The 12,523-nt window shown below is 52.1% G+C and overlaps 1 protein-coding gene across 1 annotated transcript in view; it reads right to left on the bottom strand.

Annotated features, from left to right (window-relative positions):
* Window positions 1–12,523, bottom strand: part of HOXB3 (homeobox B3) — a 26,900-nt gene extending 14,377 nt beyond the window's left edge. Inside the window, exons 1-2 of the mRNA XM_020870715.2 lie at window positions 12,009–12,523; window positions 9,750–9,926 (exon numbers count right to left, since the gene is read on the bottom strand). The gene's annotated coding sequence lies outside the window, so the exon portion shown is untranslated. The remainder of the gene's footprint in view (window positions 1–9,749; window positions 9,927–12,008) is intronic.

Raw genomic sequence — 12,523 nt, 5'->3', positions numbered from 1 at the left:
GCGCAGCCCCTTGTAGTTTCAGCTTCAAATAACCCGCGAGGTGCTAGTAGGCTCTGCCCATGGTGGCAGCTGGACTTTGGGAGCAGGACCCAGCCCCCCCGACCCCAGCAGCTGCCCCTCTCATTTGCCGCACAACCCGGAGCTCCCAATTCCCCTGGAAAACTCTCCGCAGCTTCCACCGCCTTTCCTGAGCCCCAGCGCTCCCCAGGCCCTAGCTGGGTCCTGTCCACACCCCGCATTCCTGCACACCGCCCCGCACCCTCCGCCCGCCCTCACTGCCTCTTCAAACTCGCCCCCATCTCTGTCTCGAACCGATCCGACTGTCCTCCCAGACCGGGGCGCGGGGATCTCGGGCACCCCGCTCTCACCCCGAGCCCGGCCCGGAGTCCGCACCTACCTGTGCGGTTCGGCTAGGGCGCGGGGAGCGGCAGGCGGCTGGCCGGGCCCGGGTCCCGGGGCGCCAGCGGGGCTGAGCGGCCGGCAGCATCCCGGCCCCGCCGGCCGACGCGGGGAGAGGCCCGGAAGCACTCCCCCAGCCCGCCTGCCGCGGCCGCCGCTTTGTTCAGCCCTCGAGGCGGCGCGCGGCCGGCCGCGTGGGGCTGCGGGAGGCGGGCGGGCCCGGCGCGGAGCGGGGTCGAGGCTTCGAGGCGTTAGCTGGCCGAGCGGCCGGGCGAGAGGAGCGGCGACTGCCGGGGCGCGGGGAATCGGGGGCGCCATGGCGGAAGGCGGGCGCGCAGCGGCTCTTCAATGTCACCGGCGAAATGGGTTCCATATGTCCGGCCCGGCGGAGGAGGGAGGGGAAGGGAGAGCATTCTGAGCAGGACGGGACGGGAGCATGGGGGGCGCGACGGGGGAGCCCAGCGGCGGCCAGGGGAGGGACTGGACAGGCGAGCAAGGTTTGCGTTTTCCATTTTCCCTGGAGTTGTCTAAAGCTGCTTAGGCTGGTGGAAACTTTCCCTTTTTCCTTTACTTTCCAGAAAGATGGAGAAAGAAGGAGATTAGCGAGGGTAACATCCATGCGTTCTGGCCAGGGCTTCAAGGGAGATGTGGATTGGAGGTGAAAGGGAAAGTTCTCAGGCTGCTGGAAGATCAACTTCTCCCTGCCCCTGAAGAGGGAAAGAGACCAAACGCAGGAGGGGGAAAGAGGCCAAGGAAGGATTCCCAGGGTCCCGGTGTGAGAGACTGACACAAGCAGCAGCCCACCCCAGGGTGGGATTCTCTTTGGGAAGGTTCCAATCTTTAAGTCACTAAAGATGGTGGTAGAAGAGGAGTTTGAAGTGCCCAAGACATCTTGGCCATTCCCAACACCAGTTCCTACCCCAGCTGCTTCACACCTGATTTAGCGCCCCCGGGGCCTACTCTAGAGACGCTGCCTCTGGGATGGCCTCGGCTTTGGGCAGCTGCCTGTTAGAAAACCGAGAGCCTGGAGGAGCTTCCAGACCCTACAGCCCTTTCCTCAATGCTGCCCATCCCAAGGGGATGGGCTCTTTCTCTGCATGTCTCTATTTGTTTTTCTCCTCTCTCTCCCCCTCCCTCCCTCTCTTTCTTTCTCTGCCTTTTCTAACCATCTCTGTGGTCTCTGTCCCTTTCTCACAGTCTTTTTGTCTTCTCACACTCTGCTTCTCTCTTTGTCTTCAGTGAATTTGAATTGGGCTTTGCTAAGGACTTCAACTTCGGAGTGTCTCCAGAAACCACTTCTGGACTCACTTAATAGGCTGGCCTCTGGGCAATGTGGAGCCCTTGGTCTCAGGGCCCTGTCCTTTTGGGGGTGGGGGGGGGAACTCACCTTTCTTCCATGGAGACATCTTCTACATAGAAGCGGGCCAAAGTGAGTGATTTCCTTTCCACTTCCCTTCTCACTTAACTCTTGTGTATGTACCTATCCAAGTTGGAGAGTGCCTTCTGCCAGGACAGCCTGCCTGCCCCTCTGAGTGGCCTTTGTCGCCATTCTCCCTGCCATCCTCTCCTGGGCTCTGCCTTGACCTCCCTCCTCAGAAAGGGAAACTGCTGCTGCTTCTCTTTCTGGGACCCTCTCTTTTTTCCTTCGAACTTTCTCTCCTCATCTAACTCCTCTGCTCATTAAAGCATTGGCAGCCCAGCTTCGTAAAGGCACAGGGATAAACACTATAATTATATACACAAAAGTGGACTCTAGCAGAGTCTGGGGAGAAGATAAGAGTCAGCAGCTTTCCTAAAGCCCCTTCTATCAAATACATTCTGCCCCATCTCCTGAACAGCACAAAAGCCAACAGTGTGTGTGTGTGTGTGTGTGTGTGTGTGTGTGTGTGTGTGTGTGTGTGCGCGCGCACGTGCCTGCGTCCAGAACTGTAAGAGGCAGGGCACTTCATGGCTACATGAACCAAATGTTTAAAAAACAACAAACCTGCTGATCTGGAGGGTAGGCCTGTATGCCTGGATGGAAGACATTAGGCCTCACACAGGAAGATTTAGCAAGGGGCCGGAGACGGGCTAAAAGATAATGGTAGAGAGGGATGCTCTCCTGCTTTTGTCTCCTAGGGAAGAGAAGAGGAGGGGGCATCCCCAGGGCCAGAAGAGACAAAGACCTGAAGGGGGCAGAAAGAACAGAGGGGAAACGCGGGGGGGGGGGGGGGGGGTGGCGGATATCAGGCCTCCACCGTGATGGGGGCGACAGCAGAAAGGGGAGTTGGAAGCACAGGGGCAAGGGCCTGTGTGGTTGGCTCCCAGCTCTCCTCCGAGGCTCTGGCCTGTCCCAGAGAGCAAACCCTTCAGCCTTCTTCTGCTGTTCTCCACCCTCCAAAACAGGCTGAGCTCAGAAGCTACCAACACCCAACTGTTCCCTTCCCCCTGGTTCAGGGATTCTAAGACTTCAGCCTCAATCCTGAAGCACTGGATTGAGGGTGAACTCGCCCTCTCCACATTTACCCCTGCCCCCATCACTTCCCAGGTGAGGGAGAAGGAAATAGTTGCTTCCCACACTGAGGGGTGGGGGGCTTCTCCAACACCAAGGATGGGGGGCCTGAAGGGTCTGGAGCCCCCTATCCCTCAGGTCTCTCTACTGCTTCTCCAGTCCTTCCCAACTCCCCATGATCTCCAGCCCTGTCAAAGCTGCCCTTGAATCCAGTCTCTCCCCAGCTCCTTTTAGCGAGACCAGGTAACACCCCCCACTCCATCCCAGCCTAGGGTCTTGGCCTTCTCCTTCTCTTTCTCACTAAACCCTTTTCAACCCAGACTCCCAAATTGGGAGGCCTCACCTACCACCCACCCCAAAAGCTGTCTGTTAACAAGGACAGGGCTCAGTGCCCACTTGGAGCAGAGCGTGGGAGTGAGCTCCTAGGTGGACTGGGGCCTAAGCAGCCGCTCCAAGGCACAGCTGATGCCATGAATAATTAACACCTGGGCGCGGCATCACTCTAATTTTCCTGCTCAAAGGTTTACACTAGCAGGCAGAGTTAAGTATCACAGATAATAGTGGCTATAAAGTCAGTTGGCCGGGCTCCAGCCAGGGAAGGAGATGCTAGCAGCCCCAACCGAACTTGGCCAAGGCTCCCTCTGCCTCTCATCCATAACAACTTTGGCGGGGGGCAGTTCATAACATCCCCAAAAGCCACCTCTGGCTTTACTCTCAACCAGCAGACCCCTCCCCAGTGGGGAGGTACTGCGACCTCTCCCACTCCCAATCTGTACCCCATTTGCTCCCTCTTTGGATGGGGACTTAGGGAGAGGAACACACCCTGTGTCCTGAAATGCTCTCCAACTTTCTGAGACCACCTGGAAACATTTCTCTTCTAGAAAAACTTACAGAACTTTTCCCTCCTTTAGCCCTCAACACACAGTCCCTCATCGCTGAGGAAACTTTCTTTGTTTCAGGAGGTCGAAGGAAGGCTACTAGGGTGTGAATTCACTTCCTTGTTTTGTTAGACAGAAGGGTGGGGAGCCAAAGCTTTCAGCTTCCCTCCCTGCCCTTCAGCCTCTGCCTCCATTGTCTCCCCCAGCTTGGGTAGCTCCAATCCCACCCTCAACACTCTGTCATACCCGTCAGTCCTATAGGTTAAGCTTGAACACTATAACCAAATCCCTTCAGTCCCCTCCAGTTGCAGAGGACTTCTTTTTGGTCCCCATGGATTGCAAATATCTTTGCCTTCAACTTCAGTAATTTCTTCTCCTGCCTCCACCTCTCTTTCCCCCAGGCTCCTTCTGCCTTCAGAGTTGGGTTCTTTACCCCCGGCAGCATCGGAGCAGCCAAACTCCTGGAGGGGAACCGCTAAAAAATGAAGCTCTCTCTGCTGCTGCAGGAATGTTGGCTGTTATCAGGCTCGCAAGTATAATTTTTATATTAGGTCGTGGTCTTTGACTGGGTTTATATGCCAATGAGGCATTTCTAGTTTACCAAATTTATACAAATCTCGCCTTAATTGATAATCACAGATGCTGTAATTTAAGACCTCCAGCTATAGAGCTTTCATATTAACTGCTGATATATTACTGTAAATCGTCTGAAATAACCAACTCCTGGGAGCAGAGCAGAGAGAGAGGAAGTGCCTCCGAGAGTGACTCTTTCCCGGCCGCAGAAATAGCCCAGCTTCCACATCATTTTCTGTGAGAAATGATTTATCGAAGACATGGCCATAAACAACACAACTCGCTCACAAACACACGCAGACGCGCACGCACGCACACACACACACACATACACACACAATGGCTGGCATGCCGGCCGAGAAGCTGACACCCATATTGCTATAAATCAAGAAAAAGGTTGGAGGAGAGGGAGAGAGAGAGAGAGATAGAGAAGAGGAATATTCCTAAAATCTCTATGCAATGCCTCAATGGGTACAAACACACAGAGCACCATGTGAAGAGAAATGGCAGGAAATGAAGATGGCTATTTGTCACATTTTACGACAATAACATTAATAACAAACAATAAATTTACATGGACATATAAGACGCGGTAGGTAGTGAGAAATCCCTTCTACTTACAATACCCCAGCCCGCGGTGTGGCTCCGGCTGCGGGGCTGTTTTATTGCTGCCTCCCTCTCTTTTTCTCTCTCTCTCCCTCTCTCTCTCCCTCTCTTTTTTTTTTTCTCGGGGTACAGGCTTGTTTTTCAAAGGACAGTTGAATTGCACGTCAGAAACAGGGAGACCGAGCCTGTGATTTTCCTGACGAATACATATCTATTCTGCAACCTCGGCATTAATTATTTAATGAATCACGTGACCAGGAGGGGGAAGGGGGTCTTTCGATTTCAGGCTCAAAGGACCACTATGACCTTCCCCTTCAGGAGGAGAAATTTTCCTGCAAAATAGGTTCCCCCCAACCCACCAATGGAATAGTAGCCAGTTCTCTTTCCCACATTCATATCTGTATCTGCTGTTTCTACACTTCCTAACCAGCATCCCCCCCAGACACACACTTACCCACAGCCCACCTCTCCTCTCTCCCTTCTCCTCCTGCTTCTGCTTAGTTTGTGAAGGTGCAGAAATAGTCTGCAGGGGCGTCTGGGGGGTGGGGTGGGATGGGCACAGAGTCCTTCTCCAAGCCCCTGGATTTCTCAGCATCCAGTTCCTCTCTCTACATCCTTTAACATTAACATTCTCCCCAACTCTATTTTACCCTCACTCCTAGGGTATTTTAGTGGGGGCATACTCCCCCTCTTCCTTACAGGACCAACAAAATTTCTAAAGGGACCAGCTTCAAAAGAAACATTTCATAGATCCAGATTATATGTGTATAAAGAAGGCTTTAATTCTTTTTTAAAAAATCTTTTGTGGTACCTTTTGAAAGGGCAGAAAAGGGACAGGGTGAAGAGATGACTTGGGAGCTTCCAGAGTTGAGAGTAACCACAAGGGGGACTTTTTTTCCTTGTGTTGTTACTGTTATAGGGAACCAAATTCTACTGAGAATACACTCTAGAGACAAAGACCTGGACTAAGAAGATTCCTACACAAAAGAAGTGGGCGCTCAATCTCTGGGTACTTCTGTCACACCCTGCCTCAGTCCCTCCCCACCCCCAACACACCAGTGAAGATAGCTAGAGGTTTGAACTGGAGGGGAGGAGAGGGAAGAAAGAGGCTTTGAAGTTGGCCTGACAACCCAGTTCCTATTTTCCAGGTGTTAGGACCCCCTCATGCTTCCAATCAGCAGACAATGGAGACAGATCAATAGGAAAAAGATGAGGGGTTTCATATTGAAGGGTTAAACACCGGTGCTGATAGAAGAAATCCATCCCCTCTGCCTAGAGAGAGAAACATACACAGACTTCTTCATCTCAGATATAAACAAAACAAAACATCCTTCCAAACCTTCACATACAGCTTGGCGCCAGAAGGAGCAGACCAGATATGACCAGAGTCCCAGAATCGAATCGGAGTCTTTGGCCACGGTGTGGGATGGGGTTGCAAAGGGAAGCAGAGAAGACATTCCTGAAGGAGCCCCTCGCCCAGCCCACACTTCCAGCCTTATCTTCAGCAGCTCTGGGGCAGCCGCAGGGGCCGGCCGACAGGAAAGAACAGATGTGGTTTGGGGCGGGGGCAGGGGGCCGAGGAGCCGCCAGCGGTTTGTCTGGAGGGGTCTCAACCAAAAGCAACTCGAGGGGGAGAAGTTGAGGACCCAGGTGCCCTCACCACCCCGGAAAAAACGGCGTCTGGGTCCAGCGGGAGCGGCGGCGCGGCCCCGGCCGAGCACTGGGCCGGCCTGATCCCCTAAGAATACCGCTCTCAACGCTCGGGTGGGGCGCCGGCGGCCCGGGCTCTGTAGGGGGGTGATCGGCTTTGATTGTGCAGATACAAAACGCAGACTGGTATTGAATTCATCCGCGCGCCCGGCTCCAGCGAGGGCAACTCCCTGCAAGGTCCTGGCCAGAGAAATCCATTAAAACTGCCCTCCCCCCAAGAAAAGCAGGCCACTAAAGCCTAAAAGAAAAATAGAGGGCGGGGGCGGGGGTAGCAAAGAAGAGAGGAGAGAGTATGCGGGAGCATGGGAAGACACCAATCTCAAAAGTGGTAAATTCATTTTAAGGACGAGCTAAAGAAAAGCCGGTGACACGGAGGCACGCCGGGCAGGTTCTGTTCAAATGCCCACACTCTTTTCGGATCCTGGGAATGTCCATGTTCAAATAAACAAGCGCCGGGGCGCGAGCAGAGAGCTTTCTTGCTGCCGATAAAGCGAACGTTTATACTGTGAGAAAGGCAAGATTGATTTACGAATCTGAACGCGCCGGTTTTATGGCCGATCACAAATCCGTCAGCGCTCAACTCACGCTGGGAAACTTCCCAACTCCGCTTTCCAACCAGACCCCCCTCCCGGGGCCGCCGCTTCCATGGGAGACCCACCACGGGCGCTGGGGCGGCCCCAGCGGCAGCCGGCACAGGCTGGTCCGGCAACCCCACTCTGCCCAGGCGGGTGCAAAGAGGAGGGAGCATGGGGGGGCCGACGAACTGGATGAAGAGCGGTCCAAAGGTTCCGAGGATAGAGGTGGCCGCTAGAATTGTAGAAGGTGAGCCCAAGGGGCTGGGGAGCCTGCCGGGCCGTGCTCAGCTCTACAGAGGTTGGGGGTCTGGCAGTGAGGGTGGGGGGAAAGTCCCTCAGTTGCCGTTTGAAGGAACCCCAGCCTTCCCTTTCCCTTCCGTGGATCTAATCCTCACGTGGCAGAAAGTAGGTTGTAAAGACCCAGGTGACTAGATCTTTGTCACCTGAGCCTCTATAGGCTCACAACAGTTTATCTGCTCTGAGGAGTTATGGGTGCACATCTCCCCTGAGTCCCAAATATTTTCATTTCAGGAGGAGTCCAACTTGCCTTTCTGCTGGCTCCCTTTTCTTACCAAGGCCACCAGCCCCTGCACTTGTTAAGCCACCCAGGGACAAAGGAGAGGATACCAACCAACGCCAAGCCAGTTATTGCTTGTCTGAGACAGTCCCCAAGACATAGGAGACAATTTACAAAATGCAAACCAACATCCCACATATATCCCAGCAAGGTTCTGTTTCTCCTAGTCCTAACGAAGGTAACATTTCCTTTTCCCAGCTGGAGTCTGTCTGTCTCTCTCTTTGTCTCTATCCCCTCCTAAGAGGATGGCTGCTGGTATAGATTTTTTTAAGATACAGCAAGTAGAATTCAGATTTGGAAAGGCTCTCTGTTGAGTTCACATCTTAACAAATCCCCCATGCACCTCTTAAAAGTTGTTGGAAACTTTGGTTAATGTGGCACAGCTGTCCCTGGAAATGATCAGACAGCCTCCACTGACCCTTCTCCCATCTCTCTTGCTCCTCTGGTGGGGAGGTACTCTGTTGGGCACTGTGAGTCGCTGGGGTGGGATTGAAGACTGGGGAAGGGGGTGACAGTGATTATAGAAATAGCTTCCTAAACAAAGGGACTTCAGAAAATGGGTCAAGAAGCTTTGGATTTGGAGAACAGACCTTGAGAGATAGTAACCACAGTGGGGCCCTCTCTCTCCTTAAGACCCAGGGGCTTGCTTCCCTAGCTTTCTGAAGCCCCTGGACCTCTTATATCTGTCTCCCTTTGTCTTTCTCCCCGCAGCCCCCTCCAAAGGGACAGGAAAGGAGGAGGGGTGGACTGGACAAGGATGGGGGGGTGAATGTGCCTGAGGAAAGGAGCTCTGCACAGGAAGAGAAACCAGCACCCTACTTCCCTCCCCCAGCTGAGCTTTTTTTTTTTGCTTATTTTCTCTCCAATGGACAGTAATAGAAAAATAATCCAGAAACTTCAAGATAGAAAAAAAAAAGGGCTGGGGTCTCGTGGGGGGGTGGAGATGGGACATGCAACAGCCCAAGGACCCCTCGCTGCAGAGGTGTGACTTTCCCTTCTGGGCAGGAGGCAAGAGCCAACACAATGTCCAGTCTCAGAGAGGTCAAGGGGCTTCCGAGGTCATTTTGTGGTTCTAATACTGAGCTAATCGCCTAGAAAACGTGGCCTCTCCATGAACTCTCTCTCTCCTGCCAGTCTCCTACTTCCAAACCCTCAGTGAGTCCCAAGGAAGAAAGGCCAGCACATTCTGGTCTGAGGCAGAGTCTACTGGCTCCTTCACCCTCAGAATCAGGGCCCCTGAGCGGGGAACAGAGCCCCCAAAGCAAGACAGCAGAAGGAAAGCAAACTAAACTCTGAGCCTTCAGGAAAAAGGGAGGGGGCAGAGTCAAAGAGGAAGATTCTGGCGTCAACGAACCTTGCCTGCAAGCAGAACAGTTTCCTGCTCCAGAGAGTGGCAAATGTTTGTCCAGGATCCCAAGCTAGACACAAAAAGAAAAACTGAAGACATCCACCTATACCCCCCAAAACTGCCTTCCATTTTTCCAGAAGGTAGCAGTGACAACAACTCACCGGTAAACAGACCTGTGGGATACCAGCCCCCAGGGTAGACAAGCAGAGTTATGGAACTCACAGGCCACAAGTACACCTCAACTCAGTACACACACACACACATATTCTGGGGCTCCCCAGGCCCTGCTGCATTTTCTAAAACCAGAAAGCACTTCTGAACTGCCTCCCTATCTTTTCTGGGGGTTTTCTGGGGTCCTAACACCTCAGTCCCAGTCAGTTCAAACACTCTCCAGGTGTCAGTCCCTGACCCAAGCATCTGTCATCATAAAAGGCATCAAAACCGGACCAAGCATCCACCATAAAAACCCTGTGAAGATAGTTGAAAAAGAAAAAGAAGGAGGCGAGAGAGTATTTCTTCTTTCCCTTGTAAAAGAGCTCATAAAACGATTAAAAAAAAAAAAAAAAGCCAACCCAGGCGGGGGCTTTGTTACCTTTGCGCCTCTCGCCTCCTCTCGCCTGAACTCCACGGATCCCATTCATGACGAACAGCTTCTTCCAAACTGAGAGAAAAAAGTTTTCAACTTTATGGTTCCAAATTTTTCCCCCTTGCAGATCCGGGAGTGGCGGCTAACACTTTTTTCCCCCAACAGCCGGTCTGCGGAGATTTGCTGTTGAATAATAACAAAGGAGAGAGGATACGTATTTAAAGAAAAGAAGTGATTAATGGTTTTCTGTATAATTCTCACATTTTTCTTAGCTCTTGTCTACACAGAATGGCTGTGAACTTTAAGCTCCATAGAAATCTTTTTTTTATTCTATTCATACCTTCCTAAGAGCAGCTTTGATTTGGTTCTATAGAGACATTCCTGGGGGGGGAGGTGGAATATGCTTTTTAGGAACTATTTCCCCCTCTAGAAGGGAAGGGCGGCTGCATCCCTGGGCAGCTAAACATCACACCAGCGATTCTACTGAAAACAAAGCTCGCTGCTCTCAACCTCCAGGTCCATGCAATTTGCTAAGAGTCTCCCCGCAGCACTGAAACGGGCGGTTCAAACACCCCTTCCCATGCGGTGGACCCTGGGCCGGTCTGTCCTGGGGCCCTAGCCAGCCTCAAACACCCGGGAGCTGCACACTGGAGGAATGCAAAAGAAATAACAGTAAAACGCGCTGGTGGAATTGACTAGTTTTATTTTCTGAAGCCAGTTGGGACTGAAAAACGACTTTGAATTGCACTTGCTCTCCAGAGCCCTGAAATTTTGGGGGGCGGGATGGCTGTACCCGGGGCCACCACAGGACCGGAGTCCGAGACCAGAGCCTTAGAACTTCTCCTGGGCTTGACCCCAAAGTGGCCCAAGCCTCCCCAGAGCTTCTGAGGGTCACTTGCACCCTCTCCCCCTTCCCCCATTCCATTCTAGGGGTGACTGGGACCTCAGAGACAGAAAGCTATTTGGTCCCCAGTCATACTTTCGATACTTTCTATGAGAAAGAAAATGAAAATTAATACAGGAGCAGGGCTTCACAAAAGAGGCCATTTGTCTTCTTGATTATCTATTTGCTTGTCAGAGTTTGAGCTATGGCACCGGCTAGCTCCTTTGTAATATAAAAATACTCTGAAAACCTGCAAACACCCAGAAACATCTGTGCAAAAAATTAGACTCATTAAAGCCTTAAACACCTCAGAGGAAAAGGATACCTTCTTACGGGGAGGAAAGAGGCCAGCCGCGCAGAATCCTCCCTCACAACTTTAATAAGCAAAGAGCCGTCTGTCTAGAAAGAGACAGCTTTAACCGCATTTTATTTGCTTATGACAAATAAATCACAATATGAAAGCTTTTGCCATACTTAAGCCTCTTGTGTCCTACAATGAAACATTTTCTCCCCATTAGGGACTGGAGTCAGCCCTCCCAGTCCTTTCAATCCATTTTTGGACTAGAGGGAAAAAATTAAAAACCCCAAACAAAACACACCCACCCCAAAAGGAAAACACACCAGCTACCACCATTTGCAGTCCTCTGAGATAGAAATTCCCATTGGATCCTTTGAAAAAATTCCTCAACCACATTAATGTGAGGCCGAATGGACTGGGGTACTTAAAATATACACTGGGTGGCATTGGTCTGCATCTTTACATCAAGATTTCAACAAAAACACGCCGTGCTGATCACAAGAAACCAAACATTTATTTCTATTGTCACTCTGTACAGGACACACATTTTCACACCAACGAAGGGTTCTAGACTCAAGCAGCCCCAGGACTAGGAAGGGGCCTGGTTTGGAATGTCAGAAAGAGAATAGGAGAGAGGACAGACGCACATGACATAAAATTATAATAATAATAATTAATAATAATAATAATAATCAATGCAACAATGATAAACTATGGGAGAGGTCTCTGTAACCTTATCTCCCAGATGGGAAGGGCATTTTATTTCCTAGTTTCACATTCACTTTCAGTCTAGGAGAAAAAGCCTCCACTGCACAACTCTAGATGGGGGAGAGGGTTGTGTCCAGCTCCCAGAAGGCAACTGGCCTCTCACCCCGCCAGCCATGGCTTGACCTTCCAAAGGAGGGCCCTCCCGGTCTCTGGGTCCTCTTTTTCTTTCGGACTCAATTACCCTGCCCTGCTCCTGCGCAGCCGAGGCACCCTTCGTCCACCTGTCCCCAGCCTGTCGTCCCCACCCCGGCCCCAAGGTGGAAGGGGGGTGAACGGGCACGGAGGGGGAAGGAGGCTGTGTGCGCGTGTTTGTTACCGTGGCCAAAACACTGTGCTATCTGGCAGTCAGAGGATGCTTTCGCTGGGTTTCAGGAATGAGGGACAAAGAAAGAAAATCCAGACTGTCTTCCAAGAGCGGCAGCAGCAGAGGCGGCGGCGGCCGGGCCGGGCCTCATTTGTTAGCCGGGTGTCGAGGTAATGGTCGCCACCGAGGCCGTCCTCTCCTCGGCAGAGTAAACAAGACAGATGGGCCTGGGCCTGGCGTGATTAAAGATGAAACGTGGATCCATCTTCGCCAAAGCTGAAAATGAGGAGTGCAGCCTCCTCCTATTTCTCTTTCTGTCTTTTTCTTTCTTCCTTCTTCTTTTTTTTTTTTTTTTTAAGGAAGAAAGCAAGAGACTTGAACCTTGCTTCTGGGGGGCCTCACCCGGCTCCCTACTGTCATTTCTATAAATAAAGCTTCCCCTCCCCCCTCCTCCGCATTTATTCGTGTAAATAGACAACGTGGGGGGAGGGCAGGTGGGCTTTTTCGGGCCCAGGCCCCAGGGTCCC

This window comes from Odocoileus virginianus, chromosome 17 (genome assembly GCF_023699985.2).
Source record: "Odocoileus virginianus isolate 20LAN1187 ecotype Illinois chromosome 17, Ovbor_1.2, whole genome shotgun sequence".
NCBI classification, from domain to species: domain Eukaryota; kingdom Metazoa; phylum Chordata; class Mammalia; order Artiodactyla; family Cervidae; genus Odocoileus; species Odocoileus virginianus.
Note: the sequence above shows the minus strand (reverse complement) of the source record. Positions and strands in the feature narration are given on the sequence as shown.